General features: G+C 39.6%; 1 protein-coding gene across 1 annotated transcript in view; it reads right to left on the bottom strand.

Moving 5' to 3' along the window:
* Nucleotides 1-27971, bottom strand: part of smyd3 (SET and MYND domain containing 3) — a 139561-nt gene that overhangs the window by 62415 nt on the left and 49175 nt on the right. The gene's annotated exons all lie outside the window — the stretch shown is intronic.

The raw sequence follows: 27971 nt of genomic DNA, 5'->3' as shown, positions 1-27971 counted from the left end.
GAAGACTTATTTGTTGACTACATTTGAAAGAACATTTGAAATGGAACAGCCTTGGACACGCTGCTGTGGCTCTATCAGTCTTCAGCTGTGCCCTCTGAAGGATGCAGTCCCTGAATTGGGACATACTAGCTTCTGTTTCACCAACTTTCATGTGTCCGACAGTAGTCTTTAATGATAAATTCGAGCAAATATACTTTCCATTTACTTTGGGGGTTTCCCCATATGATGTGCACCTGGAAGAGCAATGTTTCATGAGCTGAGATTTTTGTCTTTCATCTACTGAAAATGTTGTGTATATCTAACCTACCAAAGGCCCATGGCCTTGTTATACTGCACTGTGGTTTCTGTTTGGTATGTATGTTGCCTAACAAACCTGGGAAGTGGCCATCGAGAGAGAACAGAGAGAAATCACTGAAAATTGGACAGAGGGACAAGGGACAGGAACAAAGAAGGTGAAACGCAAAGAGAAAATCAAAGAATGACCACACACTTACACACACGCACACACACACACCCACACACACACACACACATAGACAGATCTGGGGGATGAAGTCAACAACAGCAGGTGACTGTCTGGAGGCAATCTTTATAGCAGAAGCTTCAAACAGCATGATGGAAATATGACACACACACACTGGCACACACACACATTGCTGCAGGGAGAGTTAGGACTACATCTTCTGTTCACTGTGGTCAGACAAATGGCCCTTCAGTCAGCAGAGCTGTGTCAGTATCACAAGAGCAGCCTCTATCCTCCTCAGGAAATAATGCTGTACATCTCTCTCTATTCATTTACCTGATGCCTTACTTGATAAGACAAAACTAGCTGAATGTCCGTAGAACATTTTGCCCATAACAAAGAATCAACCTGAGAGCTTACCTGATCAGGTCAGGTGTTAATCAATCTAAGAATTAGCTGGTAATCACCACCCATCATAGATTAAGAGATGATGTCCCTGTGATGTTAATTTCACTGCAATAATGGTGAGATGAGAACTTAGTTATAAACGGCTGTATGGCAAAATGAGAGCGAGAGACTATGGCATGTTGCCATGGTTACACAGACGCCAAGCGAGGTACCGACAAGTATTTGAGTGCATCAAATGATATAAATATACCCCTTAATAGTTATGTCACTTCCTGGCTTTGGTTCACAAGTTGGTCTTTCAGACCTCAAAGGAACCGCTCCACAGTTGATACAACCCTTCAAACAAACCAGGGGAAAAGGCCAAGGGCTTTTTTTTCTTTTTTTACAGCAAACCAAACAGCTCTGGTATGAAAGTGACCTAAGGTGAGCATAGTTCATTTAACAAGGAAGTGGAACTGTGGTGTCGCAGGTAAACAATAAGGAGTTGGTGAAGGCTGTCACTTAATGCTTTGCTTCAGGTTGGCAGACATGAAAAGTTCTGTCACATCTTATTTTTACATTTTAATAACATGAGAGACCCCACACATAAAGGACAAACAATGACAGATATAAGCGTTTTGTTCTTATAGTGTGCGGTGCGCAACAAGATGACCAACACAGCACAAAACACACCAACAAATTTTTTCACCGAATAGTCTTCCCTTTTAAAAGTCTAAATCTTAGATGGCCAAGTGTGGCTTTAGAGTAAACATGCTAAATGTAGGCAGCTGTTAGTCACCTGCAACATCCATTGCTGTGGGATTTCACAGTACATCTTGTGGGGTGTGCCAGGCTTTAGCCTGCTAATAGTGCACATCCCCATTAGAACACTGCTGATGGGAGCTAGTTTTTGGAAGAAGCAAAGAGTTTCTCCACCAAAGTCTGATGATACATAATTGATGAATACATCTTCGACTACAAATAAATTACTAAAACAGAAATCAGAATGCTTTTCATGCTGACAAAACGTAAGAAGTATGTGAACTGCACCTTTAATTAGAAACTAAGTTCAAACTAGGCTTTAACTTATACATAGATGATACAGCACAAAAGCTTTAAATGACTAATATAAAGGCTGTTGTTTGATGGTTACTCTGCAGAGTATTATGATCCTAGAGAAGTAAAACATGGTGAGCCTGTCAGTATCAGACCAACCGCTGCGTCTGAGTGTGGTCAGTGAACTGGAAGAGGCTTTTTTCTGCTCAGTGGAGCTCATACACACCAGCTGTAGGTGACACCGAGGTAGCTGTCCATGGCTAACACTGTCAGCTCAAAGAATGTGTGTGTCAGTGTGTATGTGCCTGAGGGATCACACTCCACAGTGATATCAGTTGAATATTTCTGACATTAACAGCTGATAGAGACCGTGGGAACAGCCATAAACAAGAGAGAAGATAGAGAGCGATGAGTCACAGAGGAGAAATGTAGAAAAAAGAACATCATTTCAGGTGAAAATGAAGAGAAAAGGGGTAATTCAATGTCCTTTTGTATAACTCAGTATAGAACTGACCTTTGTGCTTCACTGCTTACACGTGTTAGGGTAGGTGAGAGAGAGAGAGGGGGGGGAGAGAGAGAGAGAGAGAGAGAGAGAGAGAGAGCATATCTTTTGGAGTTATTGATTCATGGATCCCCTAAAGGAATAGGATATTAATGTCGACCTCTACAGAGAAGGAGACAGAGAAAAGAGAAAAATAGTGCGGGGCACATATGTGAAGGAACATGTATGGAGAAAGATACAGCTTGATGGATGGTAGAAGGTGTGACAGCCCTCCCTCCTTTGCCGGCCCTACTCTTCTCTCTCTGATTTCTCACAGGATGGAAAGGTGACACACCTAGGTGGAAGCAGCCATGTCTCTCAGGTGTGCTTGAGATATTGAAGTGAAGCTGAGAACTCTCTCTCCTCTCCTCTTTGCTCCTCATGGCCTGATGTCTTTGTTTTGCGCTCTATCCATTACACACTAAAAGCCAACAGCCATACACTGGTCAGCTGGAAAACACACCTCATCCTTTCAGAACCACATTAATATTTTGATTATAGTTATTACACCGTGTACATTTGCACCATTTGGTTAAACCACATATTTCTCTTGTCCTGTCTTGTTAGTTTGGACATGATTTGATCAAACCACCATTCCTCAAGGTGTTTTTACTAGTTCTTTCTTTAAAGGCAGGGTTATGACGTAATGAAGGAGAAAAGCTGTAAAAAGTGGTGGCGCCAGCCAGATCTGCACATGTATCCCAACATGTCTGGAGCAGGGAAGGAGCTTCTTGCAATACACAATAAAAGTGGATGAATTTACAATATCTACAGGATGACTCAAAGTGCAATGGTGGCAGATGGAGTTTTATGGCAAATGTCTCAGCAATTTAGTGTTGCATTTGATGATCAGTTTAAGGTGCAGCCAACTCTTTAGATTAAAAAAAAAAAAAAAAAAAAAGCAGGAGCCCCATGGCCCCATGAAGAGAGGCTACAGTCCTCATCACACTGGTTGCAGGTTAGACTACCAATTCTGACAGGTGCATGGCATCTCTCACTCTCTCTCTTTACATTTCCTGTCTCTCTCCAGCTCTCCTGTCTGGATGAATTAAAAAGTTTGGGGCGCGCCGGTAGTCAAGTGGTTAAGGCGAGCACCATAGGTTGCCACAGGCAACCCGGGTTCGAATCCGGTCCGTGGCACTATTTCCTTGTCTCTCCCCGCTCTCTTCCCCGTTTCCTGAGTCTATCCACGGTCCTCTCTCTAATAAAGGCACGAAAAAGCCCAAAAATAACTTAAAAAAAAAAAAAGTTTGCCTACATGAGTGTCTTAAACCCTAGATTTTATGGCAAATCTATGTGAAATTTTGTGAAATAACCAACTTTGCAAAGAACACATTAAAACAAAATACTTCAAGCAAAAGTCTGATGACAGAACATGTGATAGGAATTTAAAAAAAAAAATTATAGAGAGAAAAAGTTAAGCTTTTATATTTAAATGTCATGCTATTTCTGCAGCTGAGCCAGAGGTTTGAAGAGTCAGAGGATCAGACGGACAAAAACTCTCACATGGTCCTACATAGAGGCACATATATTGAATACCAAGTGAAAACAGTAACAGCCACAGTCTAAATTATAAAAAAGAGAAATTGTGCTTTTGTGCTCTGTACATATCAAAGATATACATGAAAAAATATCCTGCAAAAAGAATTCAAATCAGAGATTACAAAGCAGGAGGAAAAGTGCTGAAAGACACGGTGAAAGATGAAGGTAGAGGATACTTAGAAATCCTATACTTTGCTCTCCCTAAACCTCACTTTCTGTTTCCCACTCAACTATTCCTCCCTCCTAAATCCACCGATCGTCCTCATTCCTTGATCTCTTTCTTTCTTTTTCCTCCCCCTACATCCCTCTTCTCTTCTCTTCATCAGCTCATCACCCATTCCTTCAGAGAGGTGCAGGCCCACAGAAAGAACGATCTGATGGTGTAGATGAAAGGATGAAGAGAGTGAAGAGAAGGTGGGGGATGGAGGGGTGGAGGCTGAAAAAAGGGTGTGGTAAGCATAGATGGTGATGTGGAATAAGAGATCAAAAACCTTTAATCCCTGAAATGTCAGCTAAGTGGGGGGAGTAAACCCACCCACAGACACAGTGAGGGGGAGAGCTTTTTTATATTGATGATCACGGAATTTGAAATCCCAAGTTTGGAGCCGTTGTTAATGAAGGCCAGAGCCACTGATACCTCAATACATCATCTCACACAGGAAGGATGCAAGCAAAGGATTTTTATTATTATTATTATTATTATTATCATTATTATTATTATTATTAGGGCTGCAGCCTGAAAATCAATGATTGGAATCATCAGTGCAGGAGATCACAGTTGGTTCACATGTTGCCTGTTGAATCTCTGCAGTTGTGATTCTTCACAGAACAATGCAAGAGCAAAAGCACGGATGTGGTAAACTTTGAAAAGAAGTTACAAAATGACAATTCAATTTTTATAGTGAAGATTTAGAATAAATTTGGTAATAGAAACTTAAGAAAACCACGAGTTTAACAGGATTCTAGTTAGTGTTTAGCATGCCTGTAACACTGCAGAGACGCTGTTTGACTGTTGTGTGGTGCGTTCATGAACATTACGTTACATTCGTTTTAATGAACAGACTTGAGAAACGGTCTAAAACAGCGTTATTTGAATCCCCCGATGTAAAACATCAACTTAAACTATTAAATCTGAGGTGGGGCACTGTTTCCTCCTGACTTTTACTCTCAGCACCTCATTCCCCTTCACAGCCTGGCTGATCTCACTATAGTTTGCTTCTGAACTGCATGTCAACATTCACTTACTCGCTCTTGGGGGCCCCCATGGTTGTGACGGGGCCCTAAGCAGCCGCCTATGTTGCTTATGCCTCGGGCCAGCTCTGACACTGACATTACTGTCCTAGCCCTGTCTTAAATGGTGCGCCAAAAAACATATTAAAAATCAACAGCTTTTGGCACAGATGGCCTAGTGGTTAGGTCACGCCCCATCTGTGGGCAGCCTGGGTTCAAGTCCAGCCTGTGGCTCATTCTCTGCATATTATTCCACACTCTCTGATCACTGTTTCCAACTCTATCAACTGTCCTTTATCATACATACCATTTTAGGAAAAGACTGTTTTACATTTTGAAACATGCAACAATACATTTTTTTTTGCTCTAATAAGTAATAGTGAGAATTTTGTAATAAAGTTCCAAACTCTTAAATCTAGGATGGATCATGTCTTTTCCAACCTTCATGATTCTGGGCCCCAGAAAGCTTAATCCTTTTCTCCCATCATGAGTGCTGTTGACTATTTGTATTAGCTTATCCCACTCTTATGCATTCATATACATTCACACATCACTCATGCAGAAGTGGGAGCAATTTGAGATCAGGAGTCTGGCTCACATTGACATGTGACTGTAGGAGCTGGGAACTGAACCTCTGACTTTCCAAGTAAATGTAGGGGTAAATACCATTTACCCTGGTTAAAATTTTGGTATGGTGGTATTAAAAAATGGACGCTGCCATATCCTACTTTGCAGGCAGACATTGTTGTAAATTGAGAACGGTGGAGCTTGTTGGTGGATAAAACTCATGCCAAGGCTGATTGGAAGAAGCTTTTAACGTGGTCCTTTGCTCTTTTTTAAATAAAGAAATGTGGTCCAGTTCAGATAAAACTGCTACTTCGGAGCTATTGCTCGGACGAAACTAGCCGCTACACTGGTGGCAGCCATTGCTACCAGCTCCCAGTACAACTAAACCCTACCTATAGCTACTGCCTCGTTCTCCTCAAATGACGCCGATTGGTCAAATCCATTCTCATGCCTGGCACAATCAGATTGGAGCTTTAAAAGATAGATCTGCCTGATGACAGACATGGAATCTGACCAATCCATCTGCTTTGCAGGGTTACATGGTCCTTATTATAAAAAATTTTGGTTTGCTTTTGGTTTCCTTAGAATCTACCACTGATGAGAGACATGTCAAAGTGAAAATCGGTGTCTCTTTTCAACACTATCCTTCATGGCTTTTATTCAGGCCCTGCTAATTCATCAGGTGCCCTGCTAGCTCACTAACTGACTTGGTAATGGTAACGGCTTATCTTAGACCATCTTTTTTCTGGTGTGTGTGTATGAACAACAAAAATAAAAAACATAACCCATCCGTGGGGAAAAGCCCTGATATATTTGTCTGTCTTGAAATCATTAGGTTAGTGATGAGTCAATGCATCCCAACACTAAGTCTTACATTCTTGAATTTATTTGTCTGGGCTAGACAGAGGTTAACCTGGTTGTTCATCACAACAGCTGAAAGTAAGATGCTGAATAAGCCTGTTTCTTATACTGGCTGGCTGAAATGGGGAGGCTTCATCTATCAAAGTTTTCTCATTAAATGGTGCCTGTATTTCCTTTCTCGTTTTTCACCCCTCATCCCATCACAGCCCTTGTCCTCCTCTTCTTCTTCTTTCTCTCATCTTCTTCCTCTCTTCACTTTTTTTCTCATCCATCTGCTCCCTCACCTGTGAAACTAAGAGATGTCCTTGACTCTCAAGGGCATTACTGCACTCTCTGTGGTGTATGGTATGTGTGTGTGTGGTCTCTTCAGTAGAACATGCTATGGGCAACAGTTCATAACACACCTGTGCTTCAATTTGTCATTAAACCATGTCCTCTCAGATCAGTTGGTCACCATCATCATCATCATCATCATCATCATCATCGTCATCATTATGAGAGATCTTCACCATGAAACAGAACTGGATTACATGTTGCTGGAAGCAAATGACCAAAACACAACTGATGAACACACCTGAACAAGAGAGTCGATACGACTGATGCACACACTCAAACACACACACACACACACTCTGCCTGCAGGGCTGACCATTCATCAATCTATCAACTCCTTTAATGACAAAATCAACACCTGTGCATCAGTGAACATTGTTAAAATTAGGTTCTCTTTATTATAAAACACTGAAACTGGTGGGTTTTTTTTTAAAGATGACAGTAAAAGTAACTGGTATTAAAATGGAGTAAGAAAAATTCAGTCTATATAAAGCATAAACTGTATATCAAAATTGACTCAGCAACAGCTACATGGAGGTTAAGCCAAAATACACTCACTGGCCACTTTATTAGGCACACCTGTTCAATTGCTTGTTAACACAAATAGCTAACTGACCAGTCAGGTGGCAGCCACTCAATCCGTTTAGGCATGTAGATGTGGTTAAGACAACTTGCTGAAGTTCAAACTGAGTATCAGAATGAGAAAGAGAAGGGATTTAAGTGACTACTATTTCAGGAACTGCTGATCTACTTGGATTTTCATGCACATCCATCTCTAGGGAAAGAATGGTCAAAAAAGAGGGAAATATTCAATTAACGGTAGTCGTGTGGCTGAAAATGCCTTGTTGATGTCAGAGGAAAATGGGCAGACTGGTTCAAGATGATAGACAGGAAACAGTAACTCAAATTAACCCTCGTTACAACAAAGGTATGCAGAATACCATCCCTGAATGCACAACACATCAAACCTTGATGCAGATGGGCTGAAGCAGCAAAAGACCACACCAGTTGCCACTCCTGTGAGCTAAGAACAGGAAACTGAGACGGCAGTTTGCAGGGGCTCGCCAAAGTCTGACAATAGAAGATGAAAAATGTTGCGTGATCTGATGAGTCCCAATTTGACATTCAGATTGTAGTGTCAGAATTTGCCATAAACAACATGAAAGCATGGCTCTATCCCATGTTGCTTCGGGCTGGTGGTGGTGGTGTAACATTGTAGGGGATATTTTCTTGGCACGCTTTGAGACCCTTAGTACCAGTTGTGCATCATTTAATACCCACAACCACAGCTTCTGATGGCTACTTCCAGCAGGATAATGCACAATGTCACAAAGCTCAGATCATCTCAAACTGGTGTCTTAAACATGACGGTGAGTTCACTGTTCTCCAGTAGCCTCCAATCACCAGATCTCAATCCAGTAGAGCAGCTTTGGGATGTGTTGGAACAGAAGGTTTCACATCATGGATGTGCAGCTGACAAATCAAATTCAAAATCTCTGCAGAATTTTTCAACACCTTGTTGAAACTATGCCACAAAGAATTAAGGCAGTAGGTTTTGTTCTGTTTGTCCCTCCCTCTGCCTTGCTGAGCTCATTGCCTGGTCTTGTATGCCTTAAAGGCCCAGTACTGACTTCTGAACAGGGAGGCTTCCCTGGAGGGTACTGCTGTGTATTGTGCCAACCAGACAGGGATGGGTTTTCTTTGGTTTTGTTTGATGAAATCAGTCATTAGTTGATCATTATTCAATGATCTAAATCTCTGTACATCAAGTAATAATACATAACATTGATTTAAGTGTTACGATGTTTTTTGAGGGGATTTAGGGTTATTTTGTTGGATTTATATTTGCCACATTGGGCACACTAATGGTGGGTGGTTATAAAAAGTATAAAAGGGAGAATGATGAATACAAGGTATAAAGTATGTGGACAGTGGAGGCACATACAATACATTGTTTTTCTGACACGTTTAACATAGATTTAACCACCTTAAAGACAAAAAAGATTTCATTAAGAAAGTGTCCAAACACGGAGAGGAGTATAGGAATTAATCCACAAAATACATTTTCATACTGATATCCTGAAATTGTTTATCAAAGCCTTTCATTGGGTCTCTCACCTTCTCTCTCTCTCTCACACACACACATATTGCAGACTCGGGGGGTTTGCTGTAGGAGTCAATTAAAGGAGCTCCCCTTTGTAATTACACTATGTTAGATATAACGGCCCACTGGGAGGTGAACATTTGTGTGTTTGTCCTTCCTCCCCCTGTCATCTCCTCCCTCTCTTTTACTCTTCATCTCTACCTGGGGCTGTTTGCGGGAGGGGCTCATTAAATCCTTAAAACCTCCTTTGGTCTCTCTAGCTAAGAAGTGAAATACAGACATCTTGTGATCCTTTAAAGTGCTCTGAATGTAAAATTAATGAATGCAAAAAAGAAGAAAACAAATCACTAAAGACGACTCATTTTTATGGACAGCCCACAAATTGTTGTTAATTTGATAATTAATTATTTAAATGGAACTCATTTGTGGTGCAGCTCAGACCTTAACCATGCACCGTCTTTTTGTCCATCTCCCTCTCCTTCTCTTCTGTTCTCTCTTTCCATGTTTCGCTTTGGGACAGAAAAACTGCTGATCTGACTAAACCTGCCCTTCCAAATCCAATCAATATACCACACTATTTCACAGCAGCACACAGGAACATCCCAACACTCATTTAGAAATAAACCCTAACAGATAAATTTGAGTCTTTGTAAGCTTTAGGACCAGAGGAGAAACTCCAACTTGCTTACAGGTTTTTGATAGCCGTTTTGGACAACTGAGGGGAAGTCATAGTATTAATCAGAAGATTACAGCTGTATTGTGTGAACTATGCCCTTAACCTACTTATGAAGTTTAATACCACTGATAACAGTATTATAATACTAAAGGTCACACAGCAGCTAATAGGCTGTTAACTAAGTGTCTGACTTCTTTCCATGGTCATAGGAGGGAGTTTAACTCTGTAATAACGACCTACAGTTCTGTTAAAAAAGTAAAGACAATGAGTCTTTCACATCACTGCTGAGAAATTTTGGCCCTCTCTTCTTTGCAGAATAGTTCTGATTCAGCCACATTGAAGGGTTTCTAGCCTGAACGGCCTGTTCAAGGTCATGCCACAGTGACTCAGAGTGTAGATGTCCTTGTGACGGCTCTTAACTTGCTGAGAGAGGAGGCTAAAATGTTGGGAATGCACATCTCCTGGGCCAACAACAAAACAACAAGTCTCTGTCTATGAATGGTGAGAGAGGAAGTTGTAGAGCAGTTCACCTACTTTGGAAACGCAATCTATCGATCTGTAGACTGCAAGGCTAAAATCAACCTCAGAGAAGGAGGTGTCAGCACTCAAAAATGTCCTTTTAGGTAGTTTTATTAGGCAAGGCACAACGGATGCGTTTCGACTTGTGGTCTTCTTCAGCATGAGATATCCAGTGCAGACATGCTCAGGAGGGAGAAGATGGAGAGGTTCAGCTGCCTGTTACAGGGACAGCAGCTGCAGTTTGGTGGGCACCTGGCCCACTTTCCTGGGCCTGATCCAGCTCACTGCATTTTGGGTGCCCAGGGCCTGGTGGGCTAGTCCAGACACCAGGGGCCACAGTGTGCATCAAGGAGGGGGTAGCGGGGAGGACTGCCATCAGGAGAACAGAGCAGTACAGGACCAAGGGTTACCAAGGTATATACTCCCATACCTGGCCTGACCTGAATGGGTGTTGACATTCATTTTCATAGCGGTTAAGTCCCTTTTCCCTTCTTTCAAAAGACAAAAAGCGTGTCAGGAATGCTTTCAAATGTTATGTTTGAGCCAAGAGCAAGGTGCTGTGGCTACTTAAAGTAGTCTAAGTTTAATTCTTCAGAAAACAGAATAGAAGTGTTAGAAAAGTAAATATGGAGACTTTCAGGGCCATATCAGGACACTAATATGCAAAGAAAAAGAAAAAAATCAGGAGAGGACAAATGTTTTTTTTCGCAGCACTGTAGCTGGGGCTACGCAGCCACCAACTTGCATTACAGTCTTAGCTCTGATAAGAAAAAGAGGCATCTTTGATCTCAAGATTATTTTGAGCCACATTTCTAGAGGCTAAAACAAAAACTGAGGTAAAGGGTAGATTCTGTTTCATCAATTTATGGTTGTGTTAAATTTGTGATTCTTCAGCATGGTTAACACAATGATGGACTGATTCTGCTCCATTCATTCATAAATTACACATTAAGGAAAAGCATTTACTAATTTTTTGAGTACAAAAAGGATAAGCACAACCAGAAATAAAGAGAGATGATTAACAGCCCCTGTGTATCTCCATGGTAACACTAACCAACAGCCAATAGGAAATCAGCCAAGTAGAGACATGGATGCATATGTGTGTTTGTGTGTAAGACCACATGGTCGACCTTCACGTTCTGAGTTCTTTGCTACTGTAGAGGAACAAACACTCATGTATATACTGCTGTAAGCGTTCCTGGTGTCAGAAAACCTCTTTACCAGAGATTTATAAAAATGAACAGAAAATGCATCATTTCAGAAAGTTCTTCAAATCAATTTGAATGGTTGACTATCAGATAGTTACATTAATTAGCTGAATGATGATATTATTACTAAAGTGTCATTAAGGATTCTGAGCTAAATGGTTTTCTGAGTCATTATTTCAACAATTATTGTAATTAATGATTATATTCATGTGGATTAAAATAAAAACCACAACTCCCCAGAGACTCTGACAATGGAGCATGAATGTCAAAATCTCATGAGACTCAGTCATTTCAGATGGGTAGAAATAATCAAATCTCAATAAAGGGTTTGCTCACTCTAAGAGGAGAGGAGAGAAGAGAAAAGGAGAGGTTGGATTTTTTTTTAGTTCCATTCAAAATGTGAAACTCATATATTATATAGATTTATTACAGACAAAGTGATAAATTTTAATGCTTTGTTTCTTTTAACTTTGATGAGTATGGCTAACAGTTAATGAATACCCAAAATACAGTATGTCAAAAAAGTTAGAATATTACATAAGACCAATAACAAAGGAAGAATAGTTGGCCTTCTTAAAAATATGTTTGTTTATATGCACTCAGTACTTGACTGGGCCTCTTTAGGCATTAATTACTGCTTCAGTGCGGTGCAGCATGGGGGCGATCAGTCTGTGTCACTGATTATGGAATGGAAGCCCAGGTTGTTCTGACAGCAGCCTTCAGCTCAACTGAGTTTTAAGGTCTGTAGTCTCTCATCTGCCTCTTGACAATATCCCAGAGATTCTCAGTTGGGTTCAGGTCTGGCCAGTTTGCTGGTCAATCAAGCACAGGAGTATGATAGTCATGTGACCAGGTCTAGGTACTTTAAAGCAGCACGGGCAGGTGACAAGTAGTGATGTAATCAAGACTGCTCTATCTGAAACAAAGACATGCCCAAGTCCAGAAAGCATGGAGACCAAGACAAAACCAAGACTTTGTCAACTCAGCTGAGACCGAGACAAGCAGAGAACGAGACAAGACTAAGACCATAAAAACAATGTAAAAAATCAGTGCAAGGTTGAACAGTAACAGAGCACTCTCTCTTTGGAGCTTGGGTCATTCACTCTCGTTTTCACAAATAACCACCTTACTGATAATTTGTTATCACACTTTGTAATGAAGTTATGCAGTTATTAGATTCAAATGATCAAACTAACACTATTCCCCACAGCTGGTTTTATTTTCATTTTCCTCTCTGTGTATATGAAGGCAGATTAAACAATTATGAGTGCATGTTTTTCTGCATCCACACAGGCTTATTTGTGTTCCCAATGTTAGAATGTTTAACAATGTTCAACAAAAAGAAGACCAGTGCTACAAAACACATCAGAGCTCTGCAATCTGTGTAGCCACTACAGGATAATAGATAGCATAAATTCATTTTAAAACACCAGCAGACACTAGCTTATTCACTGGTTGCTGTCTATAAAAATAATCCTGCTCATAATAAGCTGAGGGAAATTGGCTTTCACAATGTCCAAGTTGCAAATTTGCACAATAAAAGAGTACAAAAATGTGAATGTTGCAAACTCACATGTAACTTTGAAGCCATTGCAGCGTGTCTCACTGTCCCTGAGCAGCGCCGAGGGTTTTGGTGTTCAGCTGCGTTTTGAAAAGAGAATAGAGCGAGGAGATGAGAGACGGATGAGAGGGAGAACACGGGAATGAACCCTGAGGAAGCTCATTTAGATTCAGGATGGGAATAAAAGGATTGATGGTGAAGCATTCTTCAGCTGGATACTTTACAGACTTCAGTGTCTTTGATTCTCAGGCAGTATTCATGGAAGTTTTACATAATGTGTTAATGACCCGCAGAGCATCAGCAGAGAGAGGATGAGGGGGTTTGAGCGCTCACTTGAACCTGTGATAACACCTGAACCTGGTTACCTTAAGAGCTCATTGAATCAGTGAGACTGACAGCCAAGGATTACTCACGTTAAACATGTGATGAGCCTGAAAGTGATTTATAATCAGCTACTTTTATGTTCAGTGCTGCTGTAGCTGATTTATGTAGAGTGATCCTCACTCTAAAAGCCATTTTTATTTAAGGAGGGATAAATTACATTACATTATTACAGGTGGAATTAAAACAAACCAGAATGTGCAGTTATTACGTGTCTGTTTAAGTTTCTACATGTGGAAGTTTTTTTCTCTGAAATGTCCTCATTAATTGATAAATTACTTTTAAATGATTACCAAGGGAGTTCTTCATTTTTACAATTGTGAAGTTCCATTTTTTTGTCTTGACAGACATCATGACTGAGTGCCATGACAGAAACAACAAGCTGCTGTATTTCAATAATAGTTTGCACCAGTTCCCCCTGTAACACACAACTACCCCCCTGACTAGAAGTCCACCAAATATTTCCAAGTCAAGTTACGGCCCTGATGTTCAGCTTTATGGCTAAAAACCAGAAGTGGCCTTTCTGGTTTATGCTGAGTGACTCACAAAGCATTCTGGGATTGCTCATGGTCTTAAAGTCACGTGTTGCAGCTTTTCTCCCTCATTTTGTGAAATTCTTCCATGAAATCCCAACCTAACCCTCGCCTATGGTCATGAATTCTGGGTAATGACCGAAACAAAAAGATCACAGATACAAGCGGCATAAATAAATTTTCTCTAGAGGGGTAATTTCATGAAATTAAGTGTCATTGCTTTGAAAGAGAGTCCCCGCCAAGTTTTTTCTTCATTTAGAAAATCATCATTTAGAAATTTTTCACGAGACCTGCATAATCAACAATCAAACAGCTGAGATAGTCTCTAGTCTTCTGTGTATATTTGATTCTCTGCTGTGAGGGTTAGGGTTAATATTGCTTTATTCCAAAAAGTCTGTTATCCTTTTAAATACGAGTTACAGCTCCAAACTGTAATAGCATCATTAAATCTTTTCAGGTGTAACATTAACAAGGCCCATCTAATCACTCAATAAACCGGGCCACATGCAAACCAAGGGATCATGGAAACACAAGAATAAAGCATTTTATCTCACTGGTTTAGTGTCCCTCTGTCACAAACTCAATGTTTTGTTTGATGACCAAAATGACAAGAGCACATTTTTCTAAGGGAACTCTTGAACTTAGGCCACGTCATTTACGATGACATAAATACGGTTAAATATTTACCTCTATGCCTTGAAATAATCAATCTGATCTATGATAAATAACATGGTTTAAAGAGATAAGATCATTTTAACCTCCTCAAGGCTAAAACATTTAAGGGACATCTGCAAGAAAGGTCATTGTTACTCTGCATATTGCAGAAATTTCTGAGACAATGCAATAAATTCTGAGCCGATCTCAATTCAGGTAAATAAAGTCAGTCAACTACTATAGTAGCATCTTATTTAAACTCCCTTTTGAAGGCCTGCATGGCTCAAGCATGCCTCAAGCAGGTCTCATGCATGCCAGTATGCTTGTGTGAGTTTGTAGCCTTGATGAAAGAAAGCTTTTTTTTAAGTAACTATCCCTCTGAGTGCCTCAGACTTCTTCAATAACTTGAATTAGAATCTTATTCTGTCTGAAACCTTATTTTTTATCATGTTGTTCAGAGACTATGACAATTCTGACTTTCCTTTATCTACTGCCCCTTTTTTTAACTATAGTAGCACTGTCTTATAGAATAGCATGGCAGCAACCAGATTGCTAAACTCAAAACTTAGAAAAACCAGGCATCACCAATAGTTAATGAACAGTGGTTTCATCCATTATAAATACAGTCTACTGGAATTATTGCATAAGGCATCTCATCATTATACAGAGGTAAAACTACATCCTATCTGTCCAATTATACTGATCTAAGACCTTAAAATATGCTGGCAGATCTTAATTCATTCATGGTGACCATGGTATCACAGTATAAATTTATTACAATTTAGGTCAGCCATAAAAATCTAAGATACTAATTGGTAAAACCTTCCCCTGTCAAAACCAATACCAGCTCAGAGCAGCAACTTAACAAAATTAGCTGCTAAATATTACAAACAAATGCTGCAAGCAGTGGCAGGATGGTCATCTGGGGTACCTGCTCTTTTCTCTGTTGGCATTTTAAACTGAAATTGTAATAAAATGGCCCACGCTGTTTGATCTAAAACTGGCCTGAAATCAGCCTGGCCAGCCAGCTCCTGACAGTAGCATTTATGTTTGTTTATGGTGAGAGAGTCATCCAGATTTACTGTACAGCAGTGTATATGCTGGAGTTTTAGCTCAGCATGCAGTGACAGAGATGGGAGCATAGCAGAATTAATATCTTGGATATATTCATTTGTAAAGTACACAATTTGCATAATCAAAGCTTCTTCAACCCCTGATTAAAAATATAAATATCCCTCCTAACCTGCTCTAAATCCCAGATCTTGAGAAGATAATGTGAACAAGTAGGCTCCTAAAGATCATGATTAAGAGGAGTCTGAAGTATTGTCTGTTTTTGTTTCCTCACTTGTAGGTGTCCCATCTTACATTATTCAGATTTATGGACTTTTTAAGCCCCAAGACTCCTAAATACCCCTATCAGATCTGAGATCCTGCTGGTGATGAAATAATAAACCAATGTGTATGACATCAATGTTTGCAGTCAATTAGCTGTTATAGTTCTCCATTCTCTAATAGCCTGAGCCATCATTTACCACCCAGCCTTCATTTGTTTAGTGTGAGTGATGATAAAAGGATCAGGTGGACAGGAGCTGATAACATGGAGGCTTGAGTAATGATACGCTCAGGGGCTAATATGGCAGCTGAGTGGAGTAAAATGCCATCATGTATGACACATGATGACAATGTCCTCTCTCCTGATATCTTAACTAAAACACAGAAACATACAGATTCATACAATTGTCTGAAGAGTTAAACTCTTTGTATTCAGGAGGTAGAAGGTTATAAATAAAATGCTGTGGAGCACAGATTGCCTTGTGTTTAGATCGCACCCTATGCACCCTATTCAAGCCTAGCCTGTGACTCTTTCACTTCATGTTGTTCCCCACTTTCTCAACCCTGTTTACGGCTCTATCCACTGTCCTAGCTCACCAATAAAGTAAAAAAAGAAATAAACAAAAAAAAATAATAATAATAAAAAAAAAAAAGAAAAAAAGAAAAGAAAAGAAAAGAAAAGAATAGAGTATGTTACTGATGTAGGCATAAGATACCATCTATGTTTTCTTTCACTCTATCATACTATACCTGCATTTAATTGGAGAATTTGATAAAGACGGTCAAGATTTTTGGTGCTACGTATAATTGCGCATTGTATAAGCCAGGATGAGGTTGTCAGGTGTTCAGTTATTTGAAACTTTTTGATGCCAAATGTTTGATAACAGTAAAATCAGTAAATGCTTTCCATACATGTTTAATACCTTAAACTGAGTTACAGTGCCTATAAAAAGGTATTAACTTGCTTTATTTGATTTTAGAAATCAATCGTGGACAATATATATACATACATATACATATACATATATATATATATATTTTTTTTTTTTCTTTTTCTTTTTTGACCAAGAAAATGTCATGTCAATAAAACAAAATGTAAACTGAGTGACTTTATAAATATTCACCCTTTTTAAAGTGACTGACCTAATTCAACAGAGGTCCAGCCAAATGGTGCTGGTAGTCTCACAATCAGTGAAATGAGGATCACCTGAGTCCAGTGAATGTGTCTCAGGTGATCGAGAATAAAGACACCTGTGTCTGGAAGGTCAAGTCACTGGTTAATCAGTAATCCTGGCTACCATTACACCATGAAGACAAAAGAACATTTCAAGCAACTCAGAGAAAAGATGATTAAAAAGTATAAGTCTGCCTGGATCAGGCCATCCTCACAAACTGAGTGACCGTGTAAGAAGAGACTAGTGAGGGAGGCCAACAAGCTATAACTACTCTGAAGGAGGTACACACTTCAGCAGCTGAGATGGGAGAGACTCTGCATACAACAACTGTTGCCCAGGTTCTTCACCAGTCAAAGCTTTATGGGAGAGTGGCAAAGAGAAAGCCACTGTTGAAGAAAACTCATTAAAACTTGACTGGAGTTCACCAGAAGGGCATGTAGGAGACTCCATGGTCAAGTGGAAGAAAGGTTTTTGGTCTGATGAAACCAAAATGTTGCTTTTTGGCCATCAGAGGAGACGCTATGTTTAGAGGGCATCAAACACTGCACATCACCACAAACACACCATCCCCGCTGTGAAGCATGATGCTGCCACCATCATGCTGTGGTTATGCTTGTAGGCAGCTGGCCTTAGAATGGGCTGGTACAGATAGAGTGTAAAATTAATATGGAGAAATATAGGAAAATCCTGGACGACAATCTTATTCAGTCCATGAGAGAACTACAGCTTGGTAGAAGATTTATTTTCCAGCAAGACAATGACCCAAAGCATACAGCAAAAGCTAGACAGAAATGGATTAAAGGGATACTTCAACATTTTGGCAAATTTGCCCATTGCCATAATCCCTATAGTCTAAGTAACAGGTTCGTTACCTTTAGTTGTCGGTGCAAGCTATTTTTAGATTGGCCGCTGCCGAGTTCGGCACTGCTGTGCCAACTCAATGTAAGCAGACGGTATTCCGGCTTTCCCTCATCAAACTCATCAAATACACAATCCAACAACTCCAAAACACTCTCGTGGACAAGTTGTGACCTGCACATTCACCACACTACGAAACAATAACGTATAATTATGCAACATTACGACACATGAAGCAAATACTCGGAACTATTTCTTAAGTAAATCACTGGGCGGAGTGACACAGTGCAGCAGCCATGTTTGTTGTGTAGTTCCGGCTTTGCATTTAGCTTTAAAACATCTCTGTCTCGTAATGTTCCATGATTATTTCATAGCGTGGTGAATGTGCAGGTCACAACTTGTCCACGAGAGTGTTTTGGAGTTGTTGGATTGTGTATTTGATGAGTTTGACGAGGGAAAGCCGGAATACCGTCTGCTTACATTGAGTTGGCACAGCAGGTCCGAACTCGGCAGTGCCGATCTTAAAATAGCTTGCACCAACAACTGAAGGTAACGAACCTATTACTAAGACTATAGGAAGTATGGCAATGGATGAATTTGCCAAAATGTTGAAGTATCCCTTTAAAGACAACAAGGTAAGTAATTACTCTCAATACAGTATACAGTTGTGAGCCAAGCATCAACAGACAACGGTTTTGCCTAGTTTTGATGAGGAAAAGTATTTTAAACCAGTCTATTGTACTCCTTCCATCTCCCTAGGTGAGATCTGTTCAGCTGCTGTTGAATTTTAACATGTTTCTCCATATGTAAATTTCTGGTTCAACTCTTACACCCTGAGGTTGAATATATCTACGTTTATCAAGCTAAATGAACAGATTCAGACTCTCCACTAAAGGCTGATGATGCCAGGTGATAAACACACTAGTGATTGTTTCACCCTGACAGCACAAACAGGTTTCCTTGAAAGCAATAAATTGAGAGATAAAGTTGGTGTAGGATTCTCACTTTCTGGCACATGCCTCTGGAGGACATTCAGGAAATTAGACAAACACACACACTGTGGTACGTTATCAGCCTCCATCCCTGTTTCCGTCGCTGTGAAACCCAAAAGAGCAGTAATTACTGTAAATGTTGGAGCGACAGAGAGAGGAGAGGATAAAGGAGACAAGAGAGATAGTAGCTGTCGCAGCAGGAGCCAAAAGATGTTCATTAAGTCAACCCCACCCCCAACTCTCACACGCGTTACACTACAACTCTCATTATAACATACTAACACACATGTATACAGGCCTGCCTGCTGCAACATACTGCTGCTCAAATCACTTTGCAGGATTAAATGCAACATCCAGATTTGTATTCAGAATTATGCAAATTTTCACTCGCCTCTCCTACAATCTCTTCTTGATTTCCCTGTGCTTACCCTTCACAGTTTCATTATCTTTTTCCTCCCATCTTCCTCCACAGTCTTCAATCCTCCCTCCTTATTTCATCATTCTCTATCAACATCTTAAACCTCCTATCACTTACCCTTAATCATTACCCGCTCTTTGAATTCTTTCCCTTTTATTTTGTTGTTTTGTCCCTCCTTTCTTTTCTCATCTTTTTCTCCCATTCTCTCATCCTCCTCTTCCTCCTCATGTCTCCCCATGAGCCCACACACATGCAGCCAATCTAAGTCAATTAAACAAATGGTTTTTATTCTCCCTTTCTATTACACTGTCTCTGACTGCATTTATGACAGACTTAAAGTCATTACACTAAGCTCTGTGTGTGTATGGGGGATGTAATGTATGTGTCCGTGTGTGTGTGTGTGTGTGTGTGCGTGTGTAGATATGTGTCTGTGAGTCTATTTCGTAAAGCTTAAGCTAATTAGGAAGCGCCCGTGGCTCTGCCAGCTACAATGGCAGACCAGGGAAATGTTGGAGAGATAAGGCTGAAAATACCAAAACATACACAAATGGATTATTGTACTGACTTCACACATGCACCACACACAGGGAAGCAAACATGTAGAACGTGCTACAACAGCAGGATGAGAAAGGCTTTTACAGTAATACATCTGAATAAGAGCTGTCAATCCATAGAGAAATCATCAATCATGGACTCTGTGCTTAATTCATCTCTATTAATTGCACATACCAATAACATGAGGATTGCTATAGAGTTTGATTTAATTCATAACCTTGTCTTGACTCTGTTCTTTACAATATTAAGAGTTAACTTACAAACTACCACATCTGATCATGTTGCTTTCCTGCAGTTCTTGATACCCATACTCCACAAACACACCCTGGAATTCTGCTCTCTACACAAGGCTGCTTGCTCACAGGTTAGTCTCTCACCCTCTTCATCACCAGGATGTTCTGAAAGCTGCCAAAGTTGAGTGCCTTTCTCACTGAATCTATTTTCATAGCACTAACCTATAGAGCGAAAGATTCTTATGGTAATGAAACAAAATGATCGGAAAGAAAAAAGAGCGTGACACATGTGGATCCAAATAACATCAGAGCTTTTACAAGCTTTTCAAACAGGGGAAAGAGCAGATTAAGATTTTATATTAACTGGTAGAGATCTCACAGCAATTATTGCTATTGCAACTATTGCTGTGAGATCTCTACCAGAAAAAAAAAGGAGAAAACTGGCAAAAATGGGTTAAAAGAGGCAAAAATGGGCTTAAAGTAGAGATGAAACAGTATTATTAATTTTGTGCTACTGTGGTGACAGAGGCATGTCCATACCGTCATGGACATCTGCTGGTCTCAAACAAACAGACCTTCAGTGCAAAAAAGCGTGTCATGGACCAAACCGAAGCAGGAACTACAGTTACCATCAACCCTCCCATACCCATCATCCTTTGTGCTCCACACACTGATTTGATCTAACAGTGCAAAAATGGTGGATGCTACAAGTGGCAAAGAAGTGATAAGTTTCAACTTATGATATTAGTAGAAGAACGTGATTTATGCAATTATTTCATTAATCGCCGAGAGATGAACACTAAAATACCATCTAAAAATCACTCAGATAGGCCAAAATAAAGATACTATTCTTGATCCACCTCTGAAGAATAGAAGAGTCCTTTATGTGATAAGTGAGTCTGTAAAGGGTCTGCTCTTCTTACACAGAAGGACTCTATGAAGTGAAAAAACGATTGTGTCCTATGCATGGCTGTGAAAAAAAAAAAACAAAAAAAACTTTAAGTTACATAGGAAGAGGGATTGTGACGAGAGCTCACGCTACAAGATCTCACAAATCTAAAACGTCACAAGATTTCTCGTGGTGGTAAAAAATGTCTCTGAGATTGACCAGCTGGAGACCAGTAGTCTCCATTTGCTAAATTTGTTGTACATAATGGGTCGTTCTGAAGAGCTCAGTGACCTCAAGCGTGGTGCTGTGATGAATGTCACCTTTACAATAAGATGGATCCTGAAATTTTATCCCTGTTGAGCTTTCCACAGTCAACTGTGAGTGATATTAGTGATATCATTAAGTGGAAGCGTTTAGGAACAACAGCAAAATCACAAAACAGGGTCAAGGACTGCCAAGTGGCATGGCAATAGTTTTGGATTTTTCAATAGTTTTTGTTTTTATTTCGTTTTCACTTCTTTTTTCAATTTCAGTTTCGTTTTAATTAGTTTTTACTGCTGGTTTATTAGTTTAGTTCAGTGTTAGTTCTGCAAAAATGCTTCGTTTCAGTTTTATTTTTATTAGTTTTAGTTTGTTCAGATACATGTAGCGGCTGAGGGAACGTCATACCTTTTTTAAAAACATATTCAAACAGGCTACTTTCACTTTTCATTTTATTTGTTTAAAGATGATGTTTGAATACAAGTTCTGCAATTTCACACTCACCAGATTCTGGTGTAGGTGCCAGTCAGTCTGGTTGTGTCAAAGACTAAAACTATGGATATTTTGTCTCTATTTTTATTCTATTTTAGTTGGTTTTGTTAGAACACCGTACAGTTTTAGTAAGTTTCCGTTTTTTTCTGTAAAGCTCAGTTTTGATTTAGTTTCAGTTAACTAAAATGAGTTTTGAATTTTTATTTTTAGTGATTTAGTTAACTATAATAACCTTGGTGCATGGTGTGTAAAAATTGCCAACGCTCTGTTGATTCCATAGCTGAAGAGTTCAGAACCTCAACCTGCATTAATGTAAGTTCAAAAACTGAAGCAGGAGCTTCATGAATGGGTTATCATAGCTGAGCAGCTGCATGCAAGTCTCACATCACCAAGTCTAATGCCAAGCGTCTGATGGAGTGGTGTGGAGCACACTCACACTGGACTGTGGAAACGTGTTCTGTGGAGTGATGAATCATGATTCTCTGTTTGGCAGTCAGATTTGTGAGTCTGAGTTTGGCAGATTCCAATAGAGTGTTACCTGCCTGACTGCACCATGCCATCTGTGAAGTTTAGTGGAGGAGGGATGATGGTATGGGGCTGATTTTTAGGGTTTGGTCGAGGCCCCTTATTTCCAGTGAAGGCCAATTTTAATGCTAAGGAAATTTTGGACTGTTTGTGTGGCTGGTGTGTGAACAAGAGTCGATGCACTTCTAGTGAGATAAAGCTGCTGAGCAGCATACTCCGTGGTAGTGGGGCTGCTGCCGTTCTCCATGTCCGAAGTTATCCTACCATTAGATCGACTGTTAAAGTGTTATTATAAGATGGAAAAGTTACATGTTCTTGCTTTAATCAAAATAATAGGTTATTTTCTCATCCCTGGCTGAATACTTTAGTTGGTAGTTGCACTTCTTCCTCCTGTTATGTTTCAAATATGTAAACGGTGGGTCCGTTGATTCCTCCCGCCCTCATTGCTTGAACTCTTCCTTTTACTGTTGGGTTGTTTTATAATAATAAAAGTTTGTCAAATTTCTGCATATGTTCTATTTTCTCCCACGTAGAAGTTTGTAGAATCAACAAACTTTATCCTTTGTTCAGTTGCACTAGTTTGACAGCATCTGCAGCCCATTTAGCTGCTCAACAGATGGTCAATAAATATCAAGAAACGCCGTGAGAATAAAGCACTCCTACACGCAAACAAGGAGTTACACTCAAACTGTTATTACACACATCTCCAAACACACACACTGCGACAAATCTCACACACAAACAGAAAATACTACAGATAAAAACAAGAGAGAAATTACAGCTACACACAAACACACACTCCTCTCTACTGGTGTAATTGAAGCCAAACAGGGAGTAAAATTATTGGCTTCATACTTGCACATGACACTAGGTAGTTGTGTGTGTGGATCGTGATAAATCATGGCTGGGTAATATACAATACAACACACTTTTCCATAGGGACTCGCCTTGCTTCTAGTTTGGACAGATGAGTGTGTGCCTGTGTTAGTGTTTCCCAGGAGCCCCAGTACTCACAGATACATAAATACAGCTACTCTAGACCCTTTATCCAGAAGAAGGTCTGCTTGTTTACCTCCTTCATCCACTTCCTCTTTCCTTTTCCTCATCCTTCTTTACTCTTTTAATCTCCATTTTGTGTATTTTTAAACCTTTAGTGTTGTTTTAACCTCTGTCTCCTTCTCCCTCCGCATACCTTCATTCATTTCACAAGTCAGGTATCTATGCACTATTTTATGCTCATTTTCAGTTTGCTCAAACATGAACCTGACTGGAGACTCAACAAATCTGGAAAAAAGGAAACAGTTTTTACATTTTGGGGATTTGGGAAAGATGGAATATTGGTAAAGAAAGGAGCATGTTTAGTAAAGACGTAGTGGACACTGGAATCAGTAGTGAGGACAAACATCAGCCACCAGCAAATAATGTGACATGAACACACATCATGTTTATCTGTTGAATCCAATCAATTTAATGCTGCCATCTCGTATAATTAACTTCTGTATCAAACAGGGATTTTTCACCAGGAAGAAGATGACATCTTTTAGACAAACTCAGATCTGTTTTTATGATAAACATGAGAGAACATGTTGGCATAATAGCAGTCTTACACTGAAAGACAAAAACATCAGTAATGGTAAAAGTTAACTGATAATTTGTTATTTTAAACAGTGATATCAGTGTTAAGGTCTTTGCACACTGAAAATCCAAAATCCAAAAAACCTCATGCACATAAACCTTGGCCACCAAGTCTGATGTGTTTTTTTTTTTTTTTAATAAACTGTGAAAACTGCAGTATGTGGCGAACTGTTATGTACAGTGAGGACAAAAACAGTGAAGATGATCCTGTGGCTCTTTGACTTCTTGAACACACTGTATCCATCCTGAGAGCTTCTTAATCCACCAGCTCACAGGTCACAGTAGAGATTCAGCTTCTGTTATGTGGCTATGAGTTCAAACTCTGGTACACTATTATGTTCCATGGTTGATATCCACATATTACACAGACAAATCACTTAGGGGGATCTGCTGCAGCATGTACATGTGCATTTATGTATGTATGTTCATGACACACCAATCATTGGCATTGCACTTTATGTTAATCTTTCTGTTTTGTGCAATGCATGGTTACATATACGTATGTGTGCATACATTGCACCAATATAAATGCATTATGCATTTGTTACTATTGTTTGTCTACATGGATGATTTTATTATTGTATGCATGTGTGGGACATACACACATCAGCATACATTTAATGCAGCATTTTCTCGTCTTGGCCTGCTCCACTTGTCAGGAGTGGGTGGTTTCAACTACAATATTTTATTTGCCTGTTTTATATCTGCTATAACAGCTTTAAGCTTCTTCTTTTATAGAACTTGTGGCACTTGACGTGTGTCTGCAACATTAACGTGAAAAACTACTCCTTGCACTAGAAATAGCACTTTATAACATGCATTTTATACAATGACCTTTATCAGCACAGTTCATATTGATCTTGTTATTGCATGTTTGCACACTGTCAGTATTGTTGTTCTGTCTCTTTGTGTTAAGGTACTATGAATATAAATTAGCAGTTTTGCTAACTCTGGCATGTTTACATTTGTCTTTTGGGCTCATGTTCATTAATTTGTTCCATCCCTATTAAACAGATCAATCAAAAATAGGGGTGAACGAGCAAGAAGGGAGCAGCAGTCTCTGTTCTGATTCATCAATCACCCGTTTAAATGACATGGACATGAATTTAAAAAAAAAATATCAAGAAATCGGACCTATTCTATAAAACATAATGACAAACTAAAGTTTTGGTGTCAGTGTGTGATTATGATTAGAACAACATGAGCTCATTATTCTGTTTAAACGTGCAAAAATTTCAGATGAAAAAAAGTGACTGGGTGTGTAAATGCCTTTAGCCCTAATTTTTCACATCTCTAACATCTAGCACATTAACAGTGGTGTCTCTGAGTTAACATGCCAAAGCAAGCACCGAAGGCTGTTGCAAGAACTCTTCCAGTAGCACACAGTTTTAGAGGAAGTTGTACAAAACTCTCAATTTCAACTAATACAAACTTACTTTGTTTGATGAGGCTCATCATAGAAGAGCCAAGCTAATCATCTGATTGATCCACAGCTCAAAGCTGATCACAACAAACTGCTGCTGGCAAACTTCAACCTTCACCACCCTCAGCCTTCTCCTTTAACTTTTAAACCCTCATATTTACTTTTATTGAATAACAATGTATTTGACATGGATTGTCCTAAATGTATCTTTTTATCTACAGTATATACAGGTTTTTAGTACTGCACTCCCTGGAAAGTAAAAGCATGCTGCTTGACTAACTCAGGTTAGATCTAATTTAGTAACCTTTAGTAATCTTTACTCCCAGAAACACAGTGGATAGAACCACGCATGAATTTGCATTTTCTTTAGATGGAAACCCTACAGTTCTCTTTTTACTCCTCCCTCTTCTATCTATTCAGTACTTTTCCCTAATTTCTGATTCTCCTTTAGTTGTTCCTCCTTCAAAACCCTACCTTGTCTGACTAAAAATCTTTATAAGTGCTCAACATTTACTCCTGAATCTGTGATCATTCTAGCATTCTTACTAACATCTTTCAGCCTTCCCATCTCTTCCTATCTCCAAATTAAATTCTCCCTCTGGAAACAGCAGAATAATAGGTTGTAGATAGTGTAGAGAGCATTTTTGGACTATTGAGTTAAGATTAAGCATTTCTGAATCCAGCCAGCTTTACTTATGAAGAACATGAGAAAACAATTCAATGTTATCAATTCACAATCTTTCCATTCAGTCATTTTGCACAGTATTTTCTACAAGATAAGGTTTAATTATTGTGCCAGTCTTGCCAAGAGGAAACACTTAGTTTTATTACCAGTGCACTAAATGTTTTGGTGAAGGCTCACGCAGATAACTGAGACAATCACAGTCAGCACTGTAGATAATGTGATGCTCTGGTGGCAGTTTAGCTTGGTAGTTTAATGATGATGTTTTCAGTAGACTCATCGTCATTTCATTGTTTTATAGTTTTATCTTTATTAACAGTCATGGATAAAAGTATTGGCACCCCTGGAATTTGTCCAGAAAATACATAATTTCTCACAGAAATTGTTGCAATTACAAATGTTTTTGGTATACACATGTTTATTTCATTTATGTGCATTGGAACAACACAAAAAAAGCAGAAGAGAAAGCCAAAATTTACATAATTTTACACAAAACTCAAAATATGAGCCAGACAAAATTGCTGGCACTTAATATTTGGTTGCGCACCCTTGAAAACAAATAACTGAAACCAATCACTTCCTATAACCATCAAAAAGCTTCTTATACCTCTCAACTGGAATTTTGGACCACTCTTCTTTTTGCAAACTGCTCCAGGTCTCTCTCAGATTTGAAGGGTGGCTTCTTGCAACAGCAATTTTGAGATCTCTCCATAGGTGTTCAATGGGATTTAGATCCAGACTCATTACTGGACACTTCAGAACTCTCCAGCACTTTGTCTCCAACCATTTCTTGGTGCTTTTTGAGGTATGTTTCAGGTCATTGTCTTGCTGGAACACCTATGACCTCTGGCGCAGACCCAGCTTTCTGACTACATTGCGGCCCAAAATCTTTTGATAGTCTTCAGATTTTAATGATTCCTTGCACACAGTCAAGGCACCCAGCGCCAGAGGCAGCAAAACAACCCCAAAACATCTTTGAACCTCCACCATGCTTGACTGTAGGTACTGTGGTCTTTTCTTTGTAAGCCTCATTCCGTTTTCTGTAAACAGTAGAATGACGTAACCTGACATGCCAGATGGATGTGTTTCACACATCCATCTGGGAAAGCTTCAATAGGAAACGTTTGAGAAAAGGCAGAGGATTTGAAAAAAACTCGGAGTGTGATTGGATGAACGTTCTGTCTGTCACATCATCATGGGCCAATCAGAGCAACAAAACACGTGACGTAGCTGCTATCGAGCTGCGCGTGCGCAGCTAGTGAGGAATAACGCGAAACATGGTGACTATAGACATGTAAGTACTCGACTTTTGTCGTTTTTGAAAAGAAAACAACTCACTGCTGTTCTTTGCTCTTCTTTAAATGAAGAAATGTCGTCAAGTTCTGATAAAACTGGCGCTTTAGCAGCATCCGCGGTAATATCTTCCTCCATAACTGCACCAGCTCTTACTGCTGCTTGTTTACGTCAGGACTCTGCTGCACCTCAAAGTACTGCCCCTTGTCACAGATTGGTCCTGTCACTTTCTAACCGGGCCCAAACGGTTCAGATGGGAGCTTTGCAAGATGGATTCACCAGTGAAAAACAAGGAAACGGGCATATCCATCTGCTTTGTAAGGTTAAGAATGACATACTTTTCCAAAAAGCTCTACCTTAGTCTCATCTGTCCACAAAATGTTCTCCCAGGAGGATTGAGGCTTACTCAGGTACATTTTTGCAAACTCCAGTCTGGCTTTTTTATGTCTCTTTGTCAGCAGAGGGGTTCTCCTCGGTCCCATGCCATAGCGCTTCATCTCATTAAGATGACGACATATGGTCCGAGCTGACACTTTTGCACTCTGAGTCTGCAGGACAGCCTGAATTTGAGTGGAAGTTGACTGTGGATGTT

The sequence above is a fragment of the Cheilinus undulatus genome, linkage group 1 (assembly GCF_018320785.1).
Source record: "Cheilinus undulatus linkage group 1, ASM1832078v1, whole genome shotgun sequence".
NCBI classification, from domain to species: Eukaryota; Metazoa; Chordata; class Actinopteri; order Labriformes; family Labridae; genus Cheilinus; species Cheilinus undulatus.
Note: the sequence above shows the minus strand (reverse complement) of the source record. Positions and strands in the feature narration are given on the sequence as shown.